General features: G+C 32.9%; 1 protein-coding gene and 1 pseudogene across 1 annotated transcript in view; one reads left to right on the forward strand and one right to left on the reverse strand.

The window, feature by feature from the left end:
• The window catches only part of LOC145294123 (14-3-3 protein zeta/delta-like), a 177,704-nt gene that overhangs the window by 18,862 nt on the left and 137,136 nt on the right, over positions 1-21,706 (reverse strand). The window lies entirely within an intron of this gene.
• Positions 20,854-20,971, forward strand: LOC145294271 (5S ribosomal RNA; annotated as a pseudogene).

Genomic DNA, 21,706 nt, shown 5'->3' on the forward strand with positions numbered 1-21,706 from the left:
AATTGAATTAATTACCCTTGAATTAACGAAGGGGTTATTTAATAACTTTAGGTTTGGAAGAGATAGGTATGGGGTCGATTTTTTGGAAACATCAAAAGAAGCCGACAACTGTCAAAACTTTGCGAAATAATACAACGTGATCAATTTCATTTTAGAGATATTTCTTTCCAAAGCCTTCTTTAAAAAAAAGAAAAAAAGTACATTGTTCTATTAAACCGTTTACTGTTTAAATAATTTGACTTTGCTCGTTTTATTTTAAGAAAATATAAGTTGAAAAAGCATTTTCATTCAGTATTAGAAGATTTGTCAGTAAAAAAAAACAATCGCCAAAAAGATAAGCGTTTTTTTTATTTTTACTCGCAATGTAGAGCCCTGCATACTTCTTTTCAAGTTAACTCTTTTGTAGTTTTGATTACAATAGATCTGAATGAATGAACCTTGTAAGGGAGGGGCACTAAGCATTGCCCTGTTAATAATGAATTTCTTTGGTTTCTTTTTATAACATGCTACATTTCTCTCTTGCGGTTAGAAATATCAGGAATTTTTTTTCTTTTTTTCAACATCAGACTAAAAGAATCGTAATGAAGGAATCGGAAAATTAAGGTATTTTTTAACGATGCGATTCCGATTCTGATACCTCCCAAAATACACGATTCTTACGATTAACGATTCCGATTAATCGTCCCACCACTACATAGTACCCCAGTAGTTGTTGCCCCTGACAGTAGCTCCCTACACCAAAGTGGCAATTTGCCTTGTTTGGGGTGAAAATGTAATAAAAAAAAAAAATAAAATAAAAAAAAAAATAGGTTATTTGACCTCCCCCCTCTCACTCTTGGATATGTCAATGAGCAAATTAGTCTCCTTCCCTCTCGCTTCAACGAACACTTACTGTTAGCAGCTACATGTATTACAAAAACGCACACGGGAGTCTATAGATGATGCATATAAATCGATAAAGATTGCATCCTTTTAAGAATAAATTCGCTGGTCTGTGTTCAAATTAAGCCCAAATCGTAAAAAAATTGGGTTTCTGATCTTTATCTTATGAGAAAGCAGAAACTCAAGTTTTGTTTGCATCTTTTTTTCACACGCAAACTCATTTGACCTTTTTGACACTCACATATTTTGTGACCTGCATGCCGAAGCCCTATTTTAAAGGTCAAGCTCAGGTTGCTTTTAATAGAGATGGCAGCCTTGTGCCAGATGACTGGCACAAGGCTGCCATCTCTAAGCATTCACATTGGAGCATTTATTATAGAATGCAGGTAATGCAGCCTTAATTAAATCTTTTAGGACCAAAGTGTGTGTGTGTGTGTGTGTGTGTGTGTGTGTGTGTGTATGTATGTGTGTGTGTGCATATGAGAAAAAGTTTTTTTTTGTTTCCTTGACTTAATAATTAATACCAATTATTAATGGCATTCTTGTCACTCAAAATTGCTATCATCGCGTTAAGGATGACCTTTCTGCGTTTGCACAACAAAAAGGAATTTGCAAACAAGAACTTTTTTACTTTTACTTCTTTTGGATGTATTATTAGGAATTCGATGAAATGCTAAAAGGGGGGGGGGGTCTGTCACATACAATTCACTAATGTACACACTACCAAACTTAACAACAACAAAAAAAAATAATGTATTTTCCAATGTTTGCACTAATATTCATATGAATAATGTGTCAATTAGTAAAGTTAAAAAAAACAAAACGTCTTAAACTGGAAAGTTAAAAACTCAACATTTTATATGAATACTAACGAACATTGGCAAAACATAATCTCCCTCTCATTTTGGATGAGGAGAGGGGTATACTTGCATATTATATACATTTCATTCTGTGTTGGCCTACTTTTCCATTGCTATGATATCCTTATTGTAATGTCGGACATTTCTCGGATCATGATACAATCAATTATATATTTTTACTTAATTTAGCATACTATTTCATCTGATTGCCATTTCATTTGATCTAAACTAATAGAACGCTGTGTAATTAATGATGGTCGATACAATAAAATAAAACCAGTCTATTTCTCAAAGTTGTCCTTAATAGCTTGAATCTAACAAATCGATATTTGATTCTACCTAGCCAACTTTTTCTTTTTACATTTCATCACATGCTTTTCAAGAACAGAATGTATTTTCATTCAGTTTACTTAAAAATACTCATTCTGACTAGAAAGATTGTTAAAATGGATACATTTTCAAAAATAATTTAAACAGCATCTGTTTATGACATTAATAAATTTATTTCTTGTCATTGCTATATCTATTTCATGAGATAAATAATTACGTTTTATGTTTTTACAAAGGAATTACCTCTTATCAAGGACTGGAGGCCACTTGAGGATAAGGGTTAATGAGTGTATGGTAGTCATTGGGACAATAGTGTAGTAATTGTTAGTAGTAAAACTTTGGTGTAGTTTGATTATTTAACAGGACAGTTAAAGAAGAACTTGTTTAGATTGGACTTGAAGATGACCATATTGTTTCAAATAAATATTAAACTATTTATTTCTAAAAATTATTTGTATAATATAATTATTATTGAAATTCTATTTGAGACAAATAATTTTAAATCAGCAAATAGAACAAAGTAGATAATGCAGGTTATACATGGTTACACATGTAGGTAAAATGATTTACCTTCTTCAGCTAACATTCACATATGTGGAGACTTCAATGTTCACAATGAGGAATGGTTGACCCACTCAAATAAGACTGATGATGAGGGGAGGTTCTGTCATGATTTCTCTATTGCTTACGACCTCACTCAGATTGTTCACGAACCCACCCATGTGCCCGACAATGATGGCCAGTATGCGAATCTACTAGACCTTTTTCTCACAACTTGCCCTGACTATGTTCAGTTTCTGTTCTGTCTCTTTTTGGATCTTCCGACCACTCTGTTGTATCAATTAAGATAAAAATGAAATGTTATAAGTCCCCAGACGTCCCTCTCCATCGTACAGTATATCGATACACTATGGCTGACTGGGATAGCTTCCGTACATTTATATCGGATCTACCTCTGCGTTCCATGTTTAAAAAGAATGTGTCCTCTATAGTATCAGACCTGATGGAATGGTTAATTGTAGGTATAGACCGTTTCATACTCTCGAAAAAGTTCCAGCAAAAACCTAACAGCCAGCCATGGTTCTCTCCAGAATGTACTGCTGCCATTGCGCACAGAAATCACTTTTTCCACTGCTTCCAACGTAATAGATGTATGGAAACTAAAGCCGCTTTCAGGACTGCCAGCAACCATTGTAAGAAAGTAATAAAGAACGCAAGAGAGTTGTATGCTCAGTCCGTCAAGTCCAAAGTAGCTGAGCAGCGGCTTGGTTCCCACCAGTTTTGGCAAATAGCAAACAGAATCCTGAACAGAAGCGTGTGCTCTATTCCAACTATCATCAATGGACCTGAGGTAATCTCGTCAGCATCAGACAAAGCCAAACTCTTTGCCAAGAACTTTGCAGCTAATTCTACCTTTTGCAACCAAGGCCGTCAACCCCCAATATTTCCTCCTGTCTCAGAAAACACGCTATGTGATATACAAATATCTGTACGTGATGTTGCCAAGCTAATCAAAAACCATGATTCCAGTAAAGTAAAGTGACGGTATTCCAATAATAATACTAAAAAAAATTCAACCAGAACTAGCGCCCATACTTACAAAACTGTTTAAACGTTGTCTTAAGGAGAATTTCTTCCCATAGTACAGGCCAATAAGTCTCCTGTGCGTCATGAGTAAGTTGCTGGAATCTGTTAAATAGAGAAGTAATCAACCATCTCAGCAAAAATAACCTTAGTGACAGACAATATGGTTTCCGTTCTGCTGGATCTACAGCAGATGTGCTTACAGTTATATCTCATAGGATTAGCGAATCTCTCAATGGAGGCAACCTTTCTAGGGCAATTGCTCTTGACATACCTAAGGCCTTTGACATGAAGGTTTACTTCACAAGTTCTCTTTGGCATGAAGGTTTACTTCACAAGTTCTCTTTGGCATGAAGGTTTACTTCACAAGATCTCTAGCTACAGTATAGCTGGAAATGTCTTCTCAATTATTAAATCATTTCTTTCTGATAGGTTCATAAGAGTAGTAGTTGAGGGGCAAAAATCAGAAGCCCACAGTATTAATGCCGGTGTCCCTCAGGGGTCCATCCTGGGCCCAACTCTTTTCCTGATCTACATTAATGATCTTCCAAATCACATCCTTACATCATTTGTAGACATTTATGCTGACGACACTACCATTTATGGTAGCACATCTAAGACAGTAAACGACCAAGTTCTCTCCAATTCTCTCTCCTCTGATCTTGAGCACGTAGTACAATGGGGAAAGGAGTGGCTGGTTACTTTTAATGCATCTAAAACCAAGCTTCTATCTTTACATCATCAACGTTCTGATCCACATCTAGCATCAATTGAAATGAATGGCTCTTGTCTTCAGGAGGCCTCAAGTTTTGACAAGCTTCTGGGCTTGACCTTTACTCCTGATCTTAAATTGAACATGTACATCACATCTGTTGCGAAGGCCGCTGGAAAAATGGTGGGATCCTTCTATTGATCCAGGAGATATCTCACTGCTGATGCTATTCTCTATCTATATAAGAGCCAGGTACGTCCAAGGATGGAATACTGTTGTCACATCTGGACAGGAGCTGCTAGAAAGGACTTGTCCTGCCTTGATAGGGTTCAAAATAAACTTCGTAGCCTTGTAGATGTCCTTTCTCTTCCCTGCAACCTCTATCTCACAGAAGAGATGTTGCGAGTTTGTCTTTGATGTATCGTTATTTTCATGAAAAGTGTTCGACTGAGCTTCAATCTATGCCCCCCCCCCTCGCCAAACTTTCACAAGTAACACTTGTCTAGCTGAAAATACTATCAATAATTCCCCCCACTCTTTATCTGTGCCTAAACCTAAACGTAGATTCCATGAACAAAGCTTCTTTCTTAGAACTGCACACCTGTGGAATTGTCTTCCGTTTTCCTGCTTTCTAGCCGACTACAATGTGATCGTCTTTAAGTCTAACGTAAACAAGTTCTTGATGAGCCGTTCCACTTGTTAAACAAATTTACCGAATTTCCATTACTAACGATTACTATATTGTCCAATTTCTACTGTACACTCTTTAACCCTTATCCTCGAGTGGCCTCTTGGCCTTGATAAGTGGTGATGCCTATGCAAAAAAAAAAAAAAAAGAAAGAAAAAAAAAAGTTACTTATAATGTTGTTGACATGAAATAATGCAAGTAGTTGATTATTATCAATCCTGCCCCCCAAAAAAAGGTCTTTCAATAATATGAGCAACAATTTATTAATCATAAACAGATTTTTTTTAAGATGAGATATCTATTTCATTAATTAATTTAAAATATCTTTCATTAAAATTAAATAATTGGTTTGAATCCGGCTACTAGGACCGAATATCCCCCCCCCCCGAGAAAAAAAAAAACAAAACAACAAAAAAACAAACAAGAGTAAGGTTTACATATTGATAATGCAATTTTTTTTTTTTTTTTTTTTTTTTAAAGTAAAAACATTTTTATTTTTCGATTGTCCTTAGTTTCTTATATGCAACACCCTTGCACTTTTGAAAGTCTTTTACTACAATATATTGTTTTGGATTTTTGTTGTTGAAGTGCACGTCTGAGAACTCTAAAGTGTGTTACAAAAAAGAAAATAAATAAAATTAAAAAAATAAAATGTGAAATATAAAAGTAAAAAAAAAAGGGGGGGGGGACAAAAAAGATTAAATTTCCAGACACAAAAGGTGAATTGGAAGAGGTAAGAAGGGTTGGTAAGATTACGTTGGATGAAAAAAACAAACCTTTTGTGAATTTAAATGAAGAAGAAGAGAGGGGGGGGGGATAAGAACTTATGTGCCAATTCAAATCTGAACAATAAGCAGCTGTAATCAAACAAAATCACTCCCAAGAGAGAAATGTACATCATAAGAGATTATGAAAATAGTTAAAGAATGAAGCTGGTGAAAAATGCAATTGATAAAACTCAACATTTAATTAAAAAGTAATCAGATTTCGAAAAAGAAAAAAAAAAAATGTCATTTACAAGTTAAAAAGATGTCAATAAAATTCATAAAATAAATATATACCTCATCATCGGTTTAACACCCATTTTACATGCTTTTAAACTGACCTGTCTCTGCTCAAGTCTTCATTTATCCCTCTTCTTAAGTCTATTCTTATGTTTTCCCTGACTTTTCCTGCCAACCGATCCTGCTATCTCAACTGTTCTAAATTTGCTAACCCAAAAACTCATGTTTCATTGTGACCATACCATCAAAGTCTCATGTTTTACACACATTTCTCTCTACTGTCTAAATTTAATCTTCTAAACTCATCAAATCTAAATCTATCTAGGGTCGTAGTATCCATCTGGTTCCGCTCTATGAGATAAATCATTTGCAAACTATTAATAGAAAAAAATACATGTTGACAAAACAAATCTCTAAATATTTGAAAATATTAAAAAACTAGGAAGTATAAAATGCTTCACAGAAATGACTATTCAACATTAAATAATCTTAAAAATGTTGATATGCCATAAATACAATCAAGAGAAGATTACACTTTTAAGTCAGATACGGCCATTTTCATTTTGACAGTTTTCATATATTGAGACAATAGTCCAATTTTTACATTTTAAAAGTTACCTCCTCTCCTAGAGTCACGTAGTCTTTTTTCCTTTTTTTTCTTTTTGTGAAAATCTCACTACAAAAACAAATTAATTCAAACCCCATCTCTATACAAAAAGGTTATGCATAAACATGAACGTGGTGACACGCTGTAAAACCCAACAATCTAACCAAGCTCTGCCATTAAAGTTTACATAAATCAACTGTTGATTAAAATATTACTGTTTTTTAGATGATTATTTTCATCCTCTTTCGTAAAATGTATCAGATGTATTTTAGAAACTATAGAATAGTTTGGAGTCATAGTTCATTTTCTTTTGATATTTTTCTTACTTTTACATTTTCAAAGTTACCTCCCCTTCCAGTCATATGCCCCACCACCACTAAGAAAGAAAAAAAAAAGAGAGAGAGAGAGACGCTGAGAGTCATCATTTAGCTGCCATTGCTCCCCCAGTCATCCAGAAGTGGTAGTTCCTGTCAAAGTCTTATTTATAATATAAATCGGATCTATGATTTACATTGAAAAATAATACATGTCGATAAAACAAATGAATTTATAAATACTTGAAGATATCAAGAATTTCAAGCATAAAATGTTTTACTAATAGGACTGTATTCTACATCAAATAAGTGTTGCTATGTCATGAATATAAAACCACCAAACCAAATTAAAACTTTATGAAAACACCAAAGCAGTAACATCATTGCTTTAACATCAGTTTTACATGTTGGCATGTGTTGGACAGCTTATAGAAATTGACTTTCAAACTGACCTATCTTTGGCCAGATATTTCAAGAAACTTTCACCAGACTTTCCAACATCTGAAATGAGATGAATTTTTTTGGGAGGTCATTTCCTCAATTGAGGCAAAGTTTTGTATAAGCCAGAAGCTGTTCCTGACACCAACCCAGTGGATGATGGAAACCAGAATTTTTATCAAGACACTATCTCTCGATAATTGCTCACTAAGGCTTCACCTGCCCTTAACTTTACAAGGAATTTAATGACTTTATCAAATTTGTATCAAGATTATTACGCTAATAGCATAGGATCTGCATTTGCATCGTACATCTATAATATAGACAACGTATTATTATCGTACATCTATAATATAGACAACGTATTATTATCGTACATCTATAATATAGACAACGTATTATTATCGTACATCTATAATATAGACAACGTATTATTATCGTACATCTATAATATAGACAACGTATTATTATCGTACATCTATAATATAGACAACGTATTATTATCGTACATCTATAATATAGACAACGTATTATTATCGTACATCTATAATATAGACAACGTATTATTATCGTACATCTATAATATAGACAACGTATTATTATCGTACATCTATAATATAGACAACGTATTATTATCGTACATCTATAATATAGACAACATATTATTATCGTACATCTATAATATAGACAACGTATTATTTCGATATTGTTATTGAGCACTTTTTGTCTGCTCACTTATAAAGAACTTTTTTTTTTGTTTTCTTTTTAAAGAGGTAGCGAATTTTAAATCAAAATAAATCACACAAAAATATTCTTATACAAATATGGGGTTTATTCCAAAGGTCGAGTTTTTACATTTATAATTTAAATACAAATATGGCCCCTGCAGCTCATGCATATATGGCATAATCTAGAGATCCAATTTTCATTAAATTAAGTTGTATTTCAGCAATAACATATCTAATGTTGTCTTCCAAGCAGTCTGTTATGTCTGGTTTATCAGTGAAAACATGGAACTTTATATACCCCCCCAATAATCTAATGGGGTTAAATCGCATGAACAAGGTGGCTAGTTGACAATTATTCATTCATCAATATTTATTTCAGTAAATAGATTGTAATGCAAAGTGCATGACATGTGGCTCTATCCTGCTGAGACCACATGATGAATTGCCAACCCAAGCTGAACTCAAAATAACTGATATTTGCCGAATCTGCAATTAAAGAAAATAGAGTTGTCATTTTAAAATTTACTGCCTCTAAAAAAACTCTATAGTAAGTATCTTGAACAAAAACGTTATTTTCATTGTATTTAAAGACTTAATGTAGACAATTTATTTTTGAGAAACAAACACTCAAATTTATTTTGGTAGCTCAATTAGTTCTCAAATTATGACAATTCAAAATTTGTTGGAATGTATAATGTAGAGAATACAGTTATCAGTCTAGAAGGGTAACTTTCACAATATATAACTAAAACTACAAACTTTCAGTTTCAGAAAAAATCTAATGGATAGATCAAAAGTTATTGGGGCAAAACGTATCATTTTTGGGGCATTTTTTTTCCTCGTTTGAGCCCCTCGGGATGCAACGGGAATTTTCGCAAAATAATTTTACTGTGCAAATGATAATAATAATGAAATACAATTTGTGGCAAAATTTCAGGAAAAACTAATCGACGGGTTCTCTGGCAATCGTCCAGACTGACGAACGAACAGACGGACGCCACTGAAAACATAGGTCCCACTCCAATAAATCGGGGGACCAATACATACACAGAATCTGAAATAATTGACAATAAACTATACTGGGAGATAATAGGAAGCCTTATATACTTAATGACTGCTATGAAACCTGACATATGTTACATAGTATCAAAACTATCACAAAAATTATCAAGACTGAAAATTAAGGATTTAAACAGAACTAAACAAGTCCTTCGTTGATGAAGATCAAAAAAGTATAACTGAATATTGTTTTAGACTATTTACAAAACCGGCGACAAAAATAAAATTGAAATGTTTTGCCTCTAAACTTGTAAAAATTTGACTTTAAATAATTTTTCACAAGCCCAGATATAGATGAAGAAAAAAAAATTGTCCTGAGCAAGACGTTAAACTACATCCATTTTGTTTGCATTAACACTTAACATGTGTAACAAAGGTTTGAACTTTTACTAAAATAAACAAATTTAAAATAAAATGGAAAAATAACTTTTTTGTAAGCATTTTATTTTTATTTTTTTTTTTTACAAATACTTTTTACATGCTTATTTTTAGGTGTGCATGAATTAAAATTGACTTTTTTAATTTTTATTTTGTGCACAATACTAATTACAATACTCTAATTTATCGAAAATTTCCTATTTTCTCCCTTTGCTGTATTTTGATTTTACTTTTTATGGATTCATATTACATGTGTGTGTGTGTGTGTGTGTGTGTGTGTGTGTGTATATATATATATATATATATATAGATTTAAATAAGGGAGTAGTCACCAACAATGTGTATTTTTTAACATTATTTTATTATTCCGTGTCTTGGTTTTTCATTGAGAATTATGTTTGGATCATTGTAATAATGTTTTTAAGTCATTGAAATCGTTTTTACGCGCGTTTCAGAGGTTCTGTGATGCGTCCTCGTCAGAAATTATTTTCAAATGTGTTGGAGATGTAAAAATGGCGATTTTTGTAGTTAATTTGAAGTTTTTCCAAGGGGTGGAGGCTTGTAGGTGTTTATTATTCATTGGCATGCTCAATTTTTATTGCTCTTTTATTGGGCTTGTGAGGGAGATCGTTGACCTGGCTGCAGTCGCTATCTCTTTCTCCTAATGTTTTTACTTTTCCTTTAGGGTGGGGTAGGGTGTGTGTGTATATATATATATATATATATACATATACACACACGTGTGTGTGTGTGGTTTAGAACAGGAATGCACAATTACAATAAAAATGGCTTTAGTTTCCCATGTTCACCTTTTAAGGTAAAAATAAAAATCAATTTTTTTTTTTTTTTTTTTTTTTTTTTACACATATTTTTCTTTAAAATTTGAACAAAATTAAGTGGTTTCCTTTTTTACATGCTCGAATTTTAAGATCTAAATGACTTCTGTTTTTATTTTACATATTTGAATATATATATTTATTTGTTTTTGAACAGAATTAAACAGGAACTGGAAAACTTTTCGATTATATAAAAATGGGGTGGTGGTGCAATATTTTTGATATAATTACGGAGGTATGATCTCTAAAAGTTGAGAAATTCTATTTATAAAACCTGTCGATAGGAACTGACGAATCAAATTAATTCATGTTCTATCAACTAATCAGAAATCAGAATTGCTCCATAAAAATTAAATCTTTTTAGCAATCTTACACTTAATTTTTTTCATGTCAACATGAGAAGGAGGTTTTGCTCTTTGGCTGCAAAACTATAAAATCAAGAACCTGTACAGTACAGCTGCCCACTGAAAATTCTTCATCTCCAGAACTTGTATAAAATAAACATCGGAAACTCTTCTGAAATTAAACATGGTTTCCAATTCAAGAGTTGGGCTCAATAAAGTACTCTGCATTAATTGAGTTTGAGGTAGTATACGTAAAATGATATTAATTGAAATACTCCTTGATAAATTTATTTTTTGTATCCCTTCCATCATTGAGGCACACCTGTATCATTTTCAAGTTATAAGTCTATATAATACAGTTTTCCGTTAGCTTCAGTTTCAATAGGATAATAAACAGACAATTTCTGAACAAATCTAACACATACAACATTTCTTACACTGTGTTGCTAATAAATCTATTTATATAAAATTATATTAAAAGTATGTATAGGATTCAATCCAAACTAACTAACTAATCATTATACCTTTTGGAACACAGCTGCTAAGCATAAGGAGTTGTAATGTGGGCTATACTTAGTTTTATGTAAAGTGGGTAAAAAGACAGATAATTCAGATGTCTCCAAAATTTTAAGAATATGTGACATTAATAAATATTTTCTAAAATGCCAATTTTTATGAGTATTTCAAAAGGACCTTTAATGGCATAACATGGGCACCATTGAAATATTTCATAATTCTATTAAATTTGAAACTGTCATTAGTGACTTATTAAACAAGATACCCTGAATTTCAATTTCTTCTTAAGACTAGTTAAGCTCAAGCCTTGAATTTTAAACATTTTCTAGAATTAAAATCGTGTAATGGATTTTGATCAAAATTGGAATAAGGATCCTAGACATAAGGTTTTGTATCATTATATATTGATTTTAATTTGCATAAGGAAATAAAGATGGTACAAAATTGTTCAAGGAATTCATTTTAGCTGTTCCACAATCAACATATACAACATTTCTTACACAACTACAAAAAAAAAGAAAAAAAAATTTCCATTTTTTAGAGGCAAGTGAGAACACAGACGCCAGAATAATGTTGTACCCCCACCATTTTTGATCAAAATGTATTTATCCATGTTGGGTAATGTAATTTCAGAATATATTTATATATATATACACGGTGTGGTTGTAATCAGACTTTGTGGTGAACAGACAGCAACTACATATATATACATATATATATATATATATATGAGTGAGAGTTGTTTCATAAAAGTCTCACACTTCATCACTTTTCTTTTAAAGAAGGATTGGGGAGGAGGGCTTGCATGTAAACTGGAGCTGAAATGATAAAAAGGTAAACCGAGTGAGTCATGTTAACGGGAGAGGGAGGAGAGTAGGGGTAACATCCCTTTTTCTTTTCTACCTGAAAATAGCAGCAGCAGCAGCTGCTTCAGTTATGTCAATCCCCACCCCCGCACCAGAGTTTATCTATGTGGAGCACAAGATAAAATAAATAAATAAAAATCTCAAGAAAAAAAAAAAAAAGATGCTTTTTTTTAGGTTTATGAATAAAAAAAGAAACAGGTGCAGAGAAAGAAAAAAATTTTTTTTTTAATCTTTGCAGGCAAAAGCAAGTTGACATCAGAAGAAATTCTTTTTTTAACATTGAATGGAAGAGAGATTTTACTTGAAACAGTTTCAAATGAGTGATACCTCGTAGTGAGGGAGAGGGGGGGGGGAAGAGATTTTATATCTGAGAATCTTTATGTACATTTTATTCTTTTACAATGTATGACTAAAAAAAAAAAAAAAACAAAAAAAAACAAAGGAAAAAAAAGACTCATGGTGTAACGGAACGTTAGCTCTAAATAACAATCTACAGGAGGTGGTAGCATAATCACGTTGACACACTGGTTCTCGTTAGATCAGCGAAGTTGAACCTGGTCAGTACCAGATGGGTGACCAATTTGGGCATTTCCAGGCGCTGTATGTAGGAGGAGATCAACACCTCCCTGCAAAAGTTGCAATAACCGAGCGTCGTCGTCATCTCTAACATGGATGTACATGTGACTGGGGACGGCTTGTGAATTTCATAATCCCATGGAACTACGTGAGGTTGAAGGTTCAATTCTCACTACAGGCAATTCCAACTAAGAATAAAATAAAAATTACTTAAGACTTCTATCTAGCCCTGGCTGATGGAACAAGAACAATCAACACTCCAGTAAGTCTAAAAACTGTGAGAATAACACAATAAGTATTTTTCCCGATATTAAGCAATGTAATTCTATATGTTATAAGTAGTGGCCATTTTTGCTTAATACCCAGAAAAATACTTATTTGCGGAAAATTTAAATGCTATATTCGTTTTCAGCATATCCGAAAACCTATAGAAAACAAGATTTTAGGGAAGGTTTTGCGTTGGTCTACCAGGCCACAATAAACACCACCCCTAAAAAAAAAAAACCTCTCCCTCCAAAAAAAGGTCCCCAGAAAGTGGGTGCCCCTTTTACATTAAATTAATAAAGAAAAGTCATCCCCACTTTTTGAAACAACAATGCACAACCTTAAGGGCAAATGTCACATAGCCCACTATACAATTCAGGCCATTAGCTTTCCAACGTGCCTTCATTTATTAAATTCTGATCAATTGTTGCCAAGATTTTGAACTTATAAAATTGCCAAAAAAGGTGGTATATCTATATGTGAATATATCTATACTCGTAACAAAATTGAATATTGAAATGCTCATATCTTTGGTTCTATGGGACAAAACTACATGAAAATTTGCAGCTTTTTTGAAGGTTATAATACTATTCTTTGGTTAAAATTTGATGACAATTGATAAAAAAAAAAACCCTATATTTTCAAACCAATAAAATATGCCCAAATTTGCCTACATTTGTATATATAATGTTCGAGGAAGCAGCTTCGGTTATTTCCCCTACATTTATCGGTTTTGCTGCTTCGGTGGTCACTAATATATATACATATGAATTTAAAATGCAAAGGAAGAAACAAAATGCTCGACAATTCATCTGCTGGTTTTATTAAAAAAATTGTAGGTTTGAATATAATTGTTTTTTTTTTTTTAGTTGTTTTCACATGTGAAGTATTTCCATTCATCTTCCACTTAGTGTCAGGTAATCAGAATAGAAATATGAATCGTTTTGTCATCTTTTTTTGTAGTTATTTCATTCATAAATTAATTTGTAGGCTGTTTTTAATTGTGTACTATTATACTTTGGTTTCCAGAATGTCTGGTCATCAGGAGAGAATACACACAATTTTGGGGCCAACCTCTCGACAGCTTTTTATATGCATCAGCCCCACTCACTCATGAGGCCATATTATCTTAATTCCAAGTAAATGAACTGTTCAAATCAATAAAAAGAAAACTGGACGTTTAATAATGTAGTGGCTTCTGCTTTGCTTAATGGCTAGAGTTTCATGTGTTGAATTTAAAGTTAAGTGGTTGCGTCTAACATATGCGTTTAGTAAAGATTTTAATTTTTTTTTTTTTTTTACATTTTCACCCCAAACACGGCAAATTGCCACTTGGATGTAGGGAGCTACTATCAAGTATCTAAGTTGCAGGAATACTATGTAGGGAGTTGAGCAGCAAGATGTCTGTTCACATTAGACTTGAACTTCTGCATGTCAGTACAGTTGGGGAAGCAGGAATCCGGAAGAGAATTCCAAAGTCTTGCAGTTCTGGGGAAGAAGCTATTAGAGTAAAAGGCTTTCTTACATCTAGGGATCTCTACTGTGTAGGGGTGGGACTTTGCTGCTTGTTGGGTTTGTCGGGGGTATTTTCGTCGAGTTAAGATGACCATGTATTGAAAAAAAAAAATAAATAAAAAATAAAATAAATAAATTAAATAAGTAATCCAAATAAATAAAAATAAATATAATAATAGGTGGGGAGAAATGTGATAGAAACCTTTTTTTGTTTTGTTTTATTGTGTTGGCGGAGTGGGTTTTTTTTAATGGAAATCGCTTGAGAGAAAGCATGAAGTCACTTGATTTAAGAAGCTAACAAGTACAAAAGCAGAAGATGCCTATTGACCTTAGTCTTTAAAAGACCACGGCTGTAGGTAGAAGGAAAACAGTGAGCAGGAAGAGAGTTCCACAACTTTGCAATTGTTGGAAAGAAGCTACTGGAATAGGAAGATGCGTAACAATGAGAAACAGCAAATTGATGGAGACCACTAGACTAACAAATCAAACGAGCTGGAACAAACGAAGCAGGAAATAGACAATTGTGAGGAACACATGCTATAACAGTATTTGTAGAAAAAAAAAACTGGGACTAGCAACATCACGTCTGTGAGAAAGAGATTGCAGTAAAGAAGAAAATGTGGAGCCAATCAAATTACGGAAACATTTCTGCAATTTATCAAGAACCTTCAAATGGGACACAGATTCACCAACCCGAATATTTTTTTTTTTTTTTTTTTTTTTTTACACAGTGGTCACCACTTATCAAGGCCCGGAAGACACTCGGGGATAAGGGTTAAAGGCAGATTCAATTAGACGTATAAATCTATATAATTTTATTAAAATCAATGATGCTCACAAAAATAAAATATTTATAAGATATTTTATAAGACATTTGCTTTTCATCTTGAGTCCTAGAAGCATTGTCCAACGAATTTCACACGGATTGTTTCGATGCGTTTATGTTGATAATTTAATGCTTGTTTCTATTGGCCTTCCCACCATGAGAAAATAAGACATTGAGGTTTTTTTTTTCTTTTTTAGGATCATGTTATGTAATGATGGTTCTGTCAAGCTAAATATTTAAAACCATAATGAAAATATGGATTGAAAAATCAGAAAAACAAAAGAAAATCTAAAAAAGATACTTAAAAATTAGTTTTCTTCACGGAAGGTCAAAATACTTCAAAGTGAAAAAATATTACCCGAGCATGTTTGAAACTTACTGAAAACATGGCTTATTGAAAGATTCCAGAGACTTACATATTGTAGATACAGAGGTAAATGAGGGGGGTGGGGGTGGGTTGCTGTTGAAGAAATAAAATAGAAAGCCAACTGAGACAAAATTGTCATTTTGAAGCTGTCCATGCCTAATATTCATCGTCAGTCAGTTAAATCGGCACTAAGTTTTTATTTTTATGCAGACATTGAGGTGATTGAGTCCTGATCGTGATTTTGCTGTCATGGTTTTCTAAATTCGATTCGTGAATTAAAGGAACATTAATTTGATCATTTAGAACCGAGTAAAAATGTAAGCTGATCAGCATGGAAAATGGTATTTTTGCAGCTTTTAAACTCATTCATCGTAAAATGAATTCATTGTAAGGAATTAATTTTTAATGATTTTGTCATTCACTAATGTTCCATTAGTTTGACTGTAACCAACACCAACAAATAGAATGCGCTTAACTCGTTTTTAATCATCTATTCCACAATCATTTGTTCACAAAAATCAAATCATTTAAACCAGGGTTTCTCCAACCTTTTTCAGCAAACGCCCCCTAGAACACTTGCATACCTACTACCACCCCCTCCCTACATGCATCCTTACATAATAATAATATTAGTAGTAGTAGTAGTAGTAGTAGTGGAGGTAGTACATAATTAAAGTTAAAATAAATGATTGAATATTCATAATAGTTTATATTCAACATTACCGTGTGTGATTCTTGAATTCATTTTTCAATTAAAAATAATTGTGACGCAATCAATTTCCACATGAACTGTGAATTCCAAAGAAAATGGGTTGAAAAAAAAAACTAGTCACGTTACTAGAAGCTCCAATCTTTCACCCCTTCAAAGGATCTCAGAGACCCCCTATATGATAAATTTGGCCATTGCTGATCTGAAATCTCCCCATGTACAGTACGAACCCCATTGGGAAACTCTGGTTTAAATGCATAGATGACCCTAGTAAAGAGTTTCCTAACCAGGATTCTGCAGAACTCTGAAGTTTAAGAGCTTGTTAAGCATTCCTTCAAGAAGCACATTTTATTGTGAACAAATATATTTTTGTTTGTATTATTTTGATTGCTATTGCTTCTTGAAATTATTTCAGTTATTTTTGAATTGTGAATAAACTCGGGGAAAAAAAGATAAAGTTATTATGTATTTGAAATTGTTGTCGAAATATTTTTAAATAGTCAATAAATTTGAGGAAAATCATTTTTTTTAAAACTAAACTTGTTATAAAAAGAAAAAATATTGAAGGAGAAATAAATAAGATTGTAAAATATTTCCTTATGTAAAGGTTCCTTAAAATATCACTATTATTGGAAGAATTACACAAAGGTAAACAAAAAAAGTTGTGAAACACTATCCTAGTGGTAGACATATTTAATCCATCTTTCCACACAAATGGCAATGCGGATATAAACAGAATATCAGATATAGCTTCTGAAACTTTCCATCGTTTAACAAGATACAGAATTTGCTAATAATTAATAACATTAAAATGATTTGTGGATCACAAAATGTGAATACAAGTTGCTATTATAAAATAAATTAAATTTTTTTTTTTTTAATTCTAAATTGCTACAATATAATAAAAAATTGTTTTTCTACCTTTTACTAACTGTATGTATCTGGCATTATAAAGTTATTTTACTTTCATTTTTGTTTTGTTGATTAACCCCTCTCATGCTTTTCTCCTATTTTTTTGTATAAAAAAACATTTACATTTTTAGAAGCATAATTCAATATATAAATATATGCTAGTAAAAAAAAAAAAGAAAAAAAAAGAAGGCTTTGTAATAAAATCAATAGGACATTTTACAAAATTTTGAAATTTAAATCCCATAAATACTTCAGTTTTTTTCTCTCAACATAATAGAAAATAGATATGATAAAAAAAAAACCTGTGTTATGCTGACCTTTCTTTAAAGTGGACTTTCGAAGTGAATTACATTGAATAAAATTGGTTAAAAGTATTTTATTTTTATAATAATTAAAAAAAGTTGTTTAAATGTTCAACAACTGGACAACATTCTGATAAATTTTTTTAAATGTGAAAATGTCTGAAGACAAATACAAGTCATGTAATCTGTTCACACAAAAGTTATTTTTGTTTTTCTTTTTTCTGTGAGATTATAATTTTAGGTTTTTCCCTCTATTAATCATGCTTATCTTAGCCTACCATACCTGTTCTTAAAAAAAAAAAATAACGAGATTTGTAGTTCAGTCAAATAATGCTCAGCGTATTTTGTTTAATAATGTGAAAAAACATAAAATACTTTTCTTAGTTTTTTCTTTTTTTGTTAGTCATAGTTAATCGGTTGCTTATCAGCACAATTATACTTTTTAATTAAGAATGCATCAACGGATGTGAGGAAATATTAACGCTTTCATTCATGCATCGTTGACCATCTTAGTAAAAGCGCATGAGAATAAATAAAAATAAATAAATTATACAAAATTTTATTTCAACGATTCAAATTTTTTTCTGTAACACTTGAGTATAACTGATAATAAATCATTTTAAATATCACATATGAAAGCTTCAAATAATGTCAATCGAATATCCAATCCATCTTTTCTATTATAATCATGAATCCTAGGTACAACGGATAAAGTATTACACAATAATCTTCTATATATCTATATCTATCTATATATATAAAAGCGAAAATGTATGTGTGTTTGTGTGTATGCTAAAAACTTTCGACAGACACAACAAAAATTAACAAACTTGGTCTCATATGAAAGCCCCACCTTCCGGACGACAAATATTGAAAAATTGGCCCAAAGTGACCATCAGAAGTGTGTCAACCGATCGATTTTCTGCAGGGATGGGGGTGGGGGGACAAAAAAAAGTGACATTTTAATGTTAAACATTACATATTTTTAAATCGATTTATAACTGCCCCCAAAAAATACGGCCGCCAACTCTTATACATAAAGTATACACGCGGCCGTTTATTTTGGGTCAACTTGTATTTAAAACCCGCTGAGTCATGTCACGTGATCTTGACGTCAGCAACCTCTAATGGCCGTCGGAATTTACAATTTAAAAATGTTGTTATCGGTAAAAAAAAAATGAATTAAAGCTAAACTATGAACTTCTACGCTATGGCAGCGTTGCCAAAGTTATTACCACATTCAAAATAGGTAGATACGATAGTTAAACGAAAAATAAAGTAAAAAAAAGTGAAGTAAAAAAAAATATGCTTACAAAATATATTAACGATCGAAGTTTTTTTTTTAAAATAAAAACAGCCAGACGCCATTTTCCAGTCTTTAGAGTAAGGCAGACGAAGTGAGAGAGAGAGAGAGAGAGAGAGAGAGAGAGAGAGAGAGAGAGAGAGAGAGAGAGAGAGACAGAGAGATGTCTAGACAGATTCGACAGGGGGAAGGGTCAACAACGCATGCGTCAGATGACGTCATGACCTGATTTACTTTAAATAGTTGATAAACCAAACAAATTTTATATACGCCGCTTTAGCGCAGGTAGTTAAGGCCTTGGTTTGTTATCTAAACGTTTTGGGTTTGAATCGTGGTGTGAGACGTCTTTTTTATTTTTTTTTTTTATTTTTAAAATTTAAATATTGAACCCTGTATTATTTAAGCCATTTTTCACGTTATTTCTTTTTTTTGCGTTTTACCCCCCCCCCCGCTTAATTAAAACGTTGTTTTCTTTTCTTATTTCGCTTATAACAATGCTTACATCGTCATCGTCGTAATGCTCGACGACTTTCAAACATCTTTCACTTCTGGCTGGCCGATTTTATTTTCAAACTTCGCCTCAGGGGTTCGGCTTAAACTTAAATATTGAACCAGTGTTATTTAAGCCATTTTTCATGTAACGTTCGTTTTTCTGTTTGTTTTTTTACTTCGCTTATCCACCCCCAACCACACACCCAAAAACACCCGGGTACCCACCGATTTTTAAAATTTTAATATCGAAACAGGCTTATTTAAGCAATTTTTCACGTGTTAGTTTTTCTATTTTCATCGTTCGTTTGCCTTACGTTAGTTTTTTTTTTTGTCCCCCCCCCCCGCTTAAGTGTTAACGTTGTTTTCTCTTTTTACTTCGCTTATAACAAACAAACCTATATCATCGTCACGCTCGACGACTTCCAGCCGCGCACCTGTCAATTTGGTTCTTACTTAAATAAATTCAAACATCTTTCACTAACTCATTCTGGCTGGCCGATTTTATTTTCAAACTTCGCCTCAGGGCTTCGGGTTTGATCCTACCACCTCGCCCGGGTTCTTTTTTATTTAACACCACAAACACCTACAAACACCCGGGCAACGCCGGGTACCCCCGCTAGTATAAATATAAAAGCGAAAATGTATGCATGTACGCTTTTCCTCGATGTCCACAAAAGGCTTCTTTCAGAGAAGCGCTCGCTCGCTTCACAACTTCTTAAAACTTTTTATATCATCTATAAATTGTAATATCTCACAGTTAACCACGGAGCTCGCCTGTCTATTTAATTTTATTGACTTTCAAACGTTAATTATTCCACATTTCCCGCATCGGCACGCGTTACATTCGGTTTTCGGTATAAACAAAAAGCGAAACTCGACTCTAATCACAGGCCAGTGGTCTCTAGAGAGCTAAGTAATGTTTGGTCAATGTCGACTTCGTCATATCAGACGGTAGCTTTCATTTTGAGACGAGGGAGCGGGTTTGTAAAAACAAACAAACTGATTTATTGACCTCATTAAAAACTGTCCCGCACAAAATGCTAACTGCTGAATAGCTATCGCCGTCACATCAATCAAAAACGCGCACCTGTTTTTTTTTTTTTCACACTTTACTATTTTCCAACTGCGCGTCGTCAAGGCTTTTTTTTTTTCACACACACCTACAAACACCCGGGCAACGCCGGGTACCCCTCGCTAGTTAATTCTAAGTGAGAGTGTTTTGGAGGTTGAACGTTCAATCGTCACAAGAAACGACACTAAGAATATGATAAGAATTTAAGATTTCTACCCGGTCATAACTAACGAAACGAAAAACTATCTACCCTCACTGATTTAATGAAAACTTTCGTCAGAAATTTCATACAGATTCCCATATTCAGCATAAAGATCCCTCAAGTTCGATGACGTGCCTGAAAAAGTTGGAGGTTATATTGGCTGAAATATATATGGCATAATCACATTGACACACCGGTTCCCATTAAATCACCAAAGTTAAGCAATGTTGAATCTGGTCAGCACTAAAATGGGTGACCATTTGGGAATACCAGGTGCTGTATGTGCTCTCTGCTTATCTCGGCATTGTTTTCGTTCAGTCTCGGGCCTCTCCTTGCCAAAGCAGAGTCGATTCAGGAGAGATGTGGTTGGGGATTGCACAATCCTTGCCTCATAATTACAACAGAGGGTATCCATTGTCTCTTGAGACTAAACAGTCATCGACATTGGTCGAAATATTGTGAGAATAAAATCCAAGATCAAAACAGTAATCTGAATCATTTAAATACACAATCATCAAATTGGTTAGTTAGAAAAAAATTTTTTTCTCATGGTAAAAATATTTTTTTTAATAAATGAAATAGTCTTGATTTTTTTTACATTAGCGTGGATACATGGCAAAGTTCCGTTTGGACACACCTACTATACTAAAGATATTGAGCACTTTTTCATTATTATATATATGTCAACTCCATCATTGGTAACAGCGATACCCCCACAACAATTTCAAAAATAAAAGATACTTAAAAAGGGATAAAAATACGAAAATTTAATCGCTTCAATAAAGAACTACATGACAACCTCCCTAGCAGATATTATTTTGGCAGAAGAGATATGAAGAGAACAAGCTAATCTCCGGATATTGAGCACTTTTTTTGCTCGTTTGCTGGAAAAAAAAAAAAAAAAACAAAAAAAAACGAACAAACTCCCCTCTCCCCCCAAAAAAAATAAGTAAATCCAACCACTTTTTCTTTCAATAAAAATAGCACGGAGATCCCGTGTGCCCCCCCCCCTCAAAAAAA

This window comes from Euprymna scolopes, chromosome 15 (assembly GCF_053919585.1).
Source record: "Euprymna scolopes isolate OS-2025 chromosome 15, ASM5391958v1, whole genome shotgun sequence".
NCBI lineage: Eukaryota > Metazoa > Mollusca > Cephalopoda > Sepiida > Sepiolidae > Euprymna > Euprymna scolopes.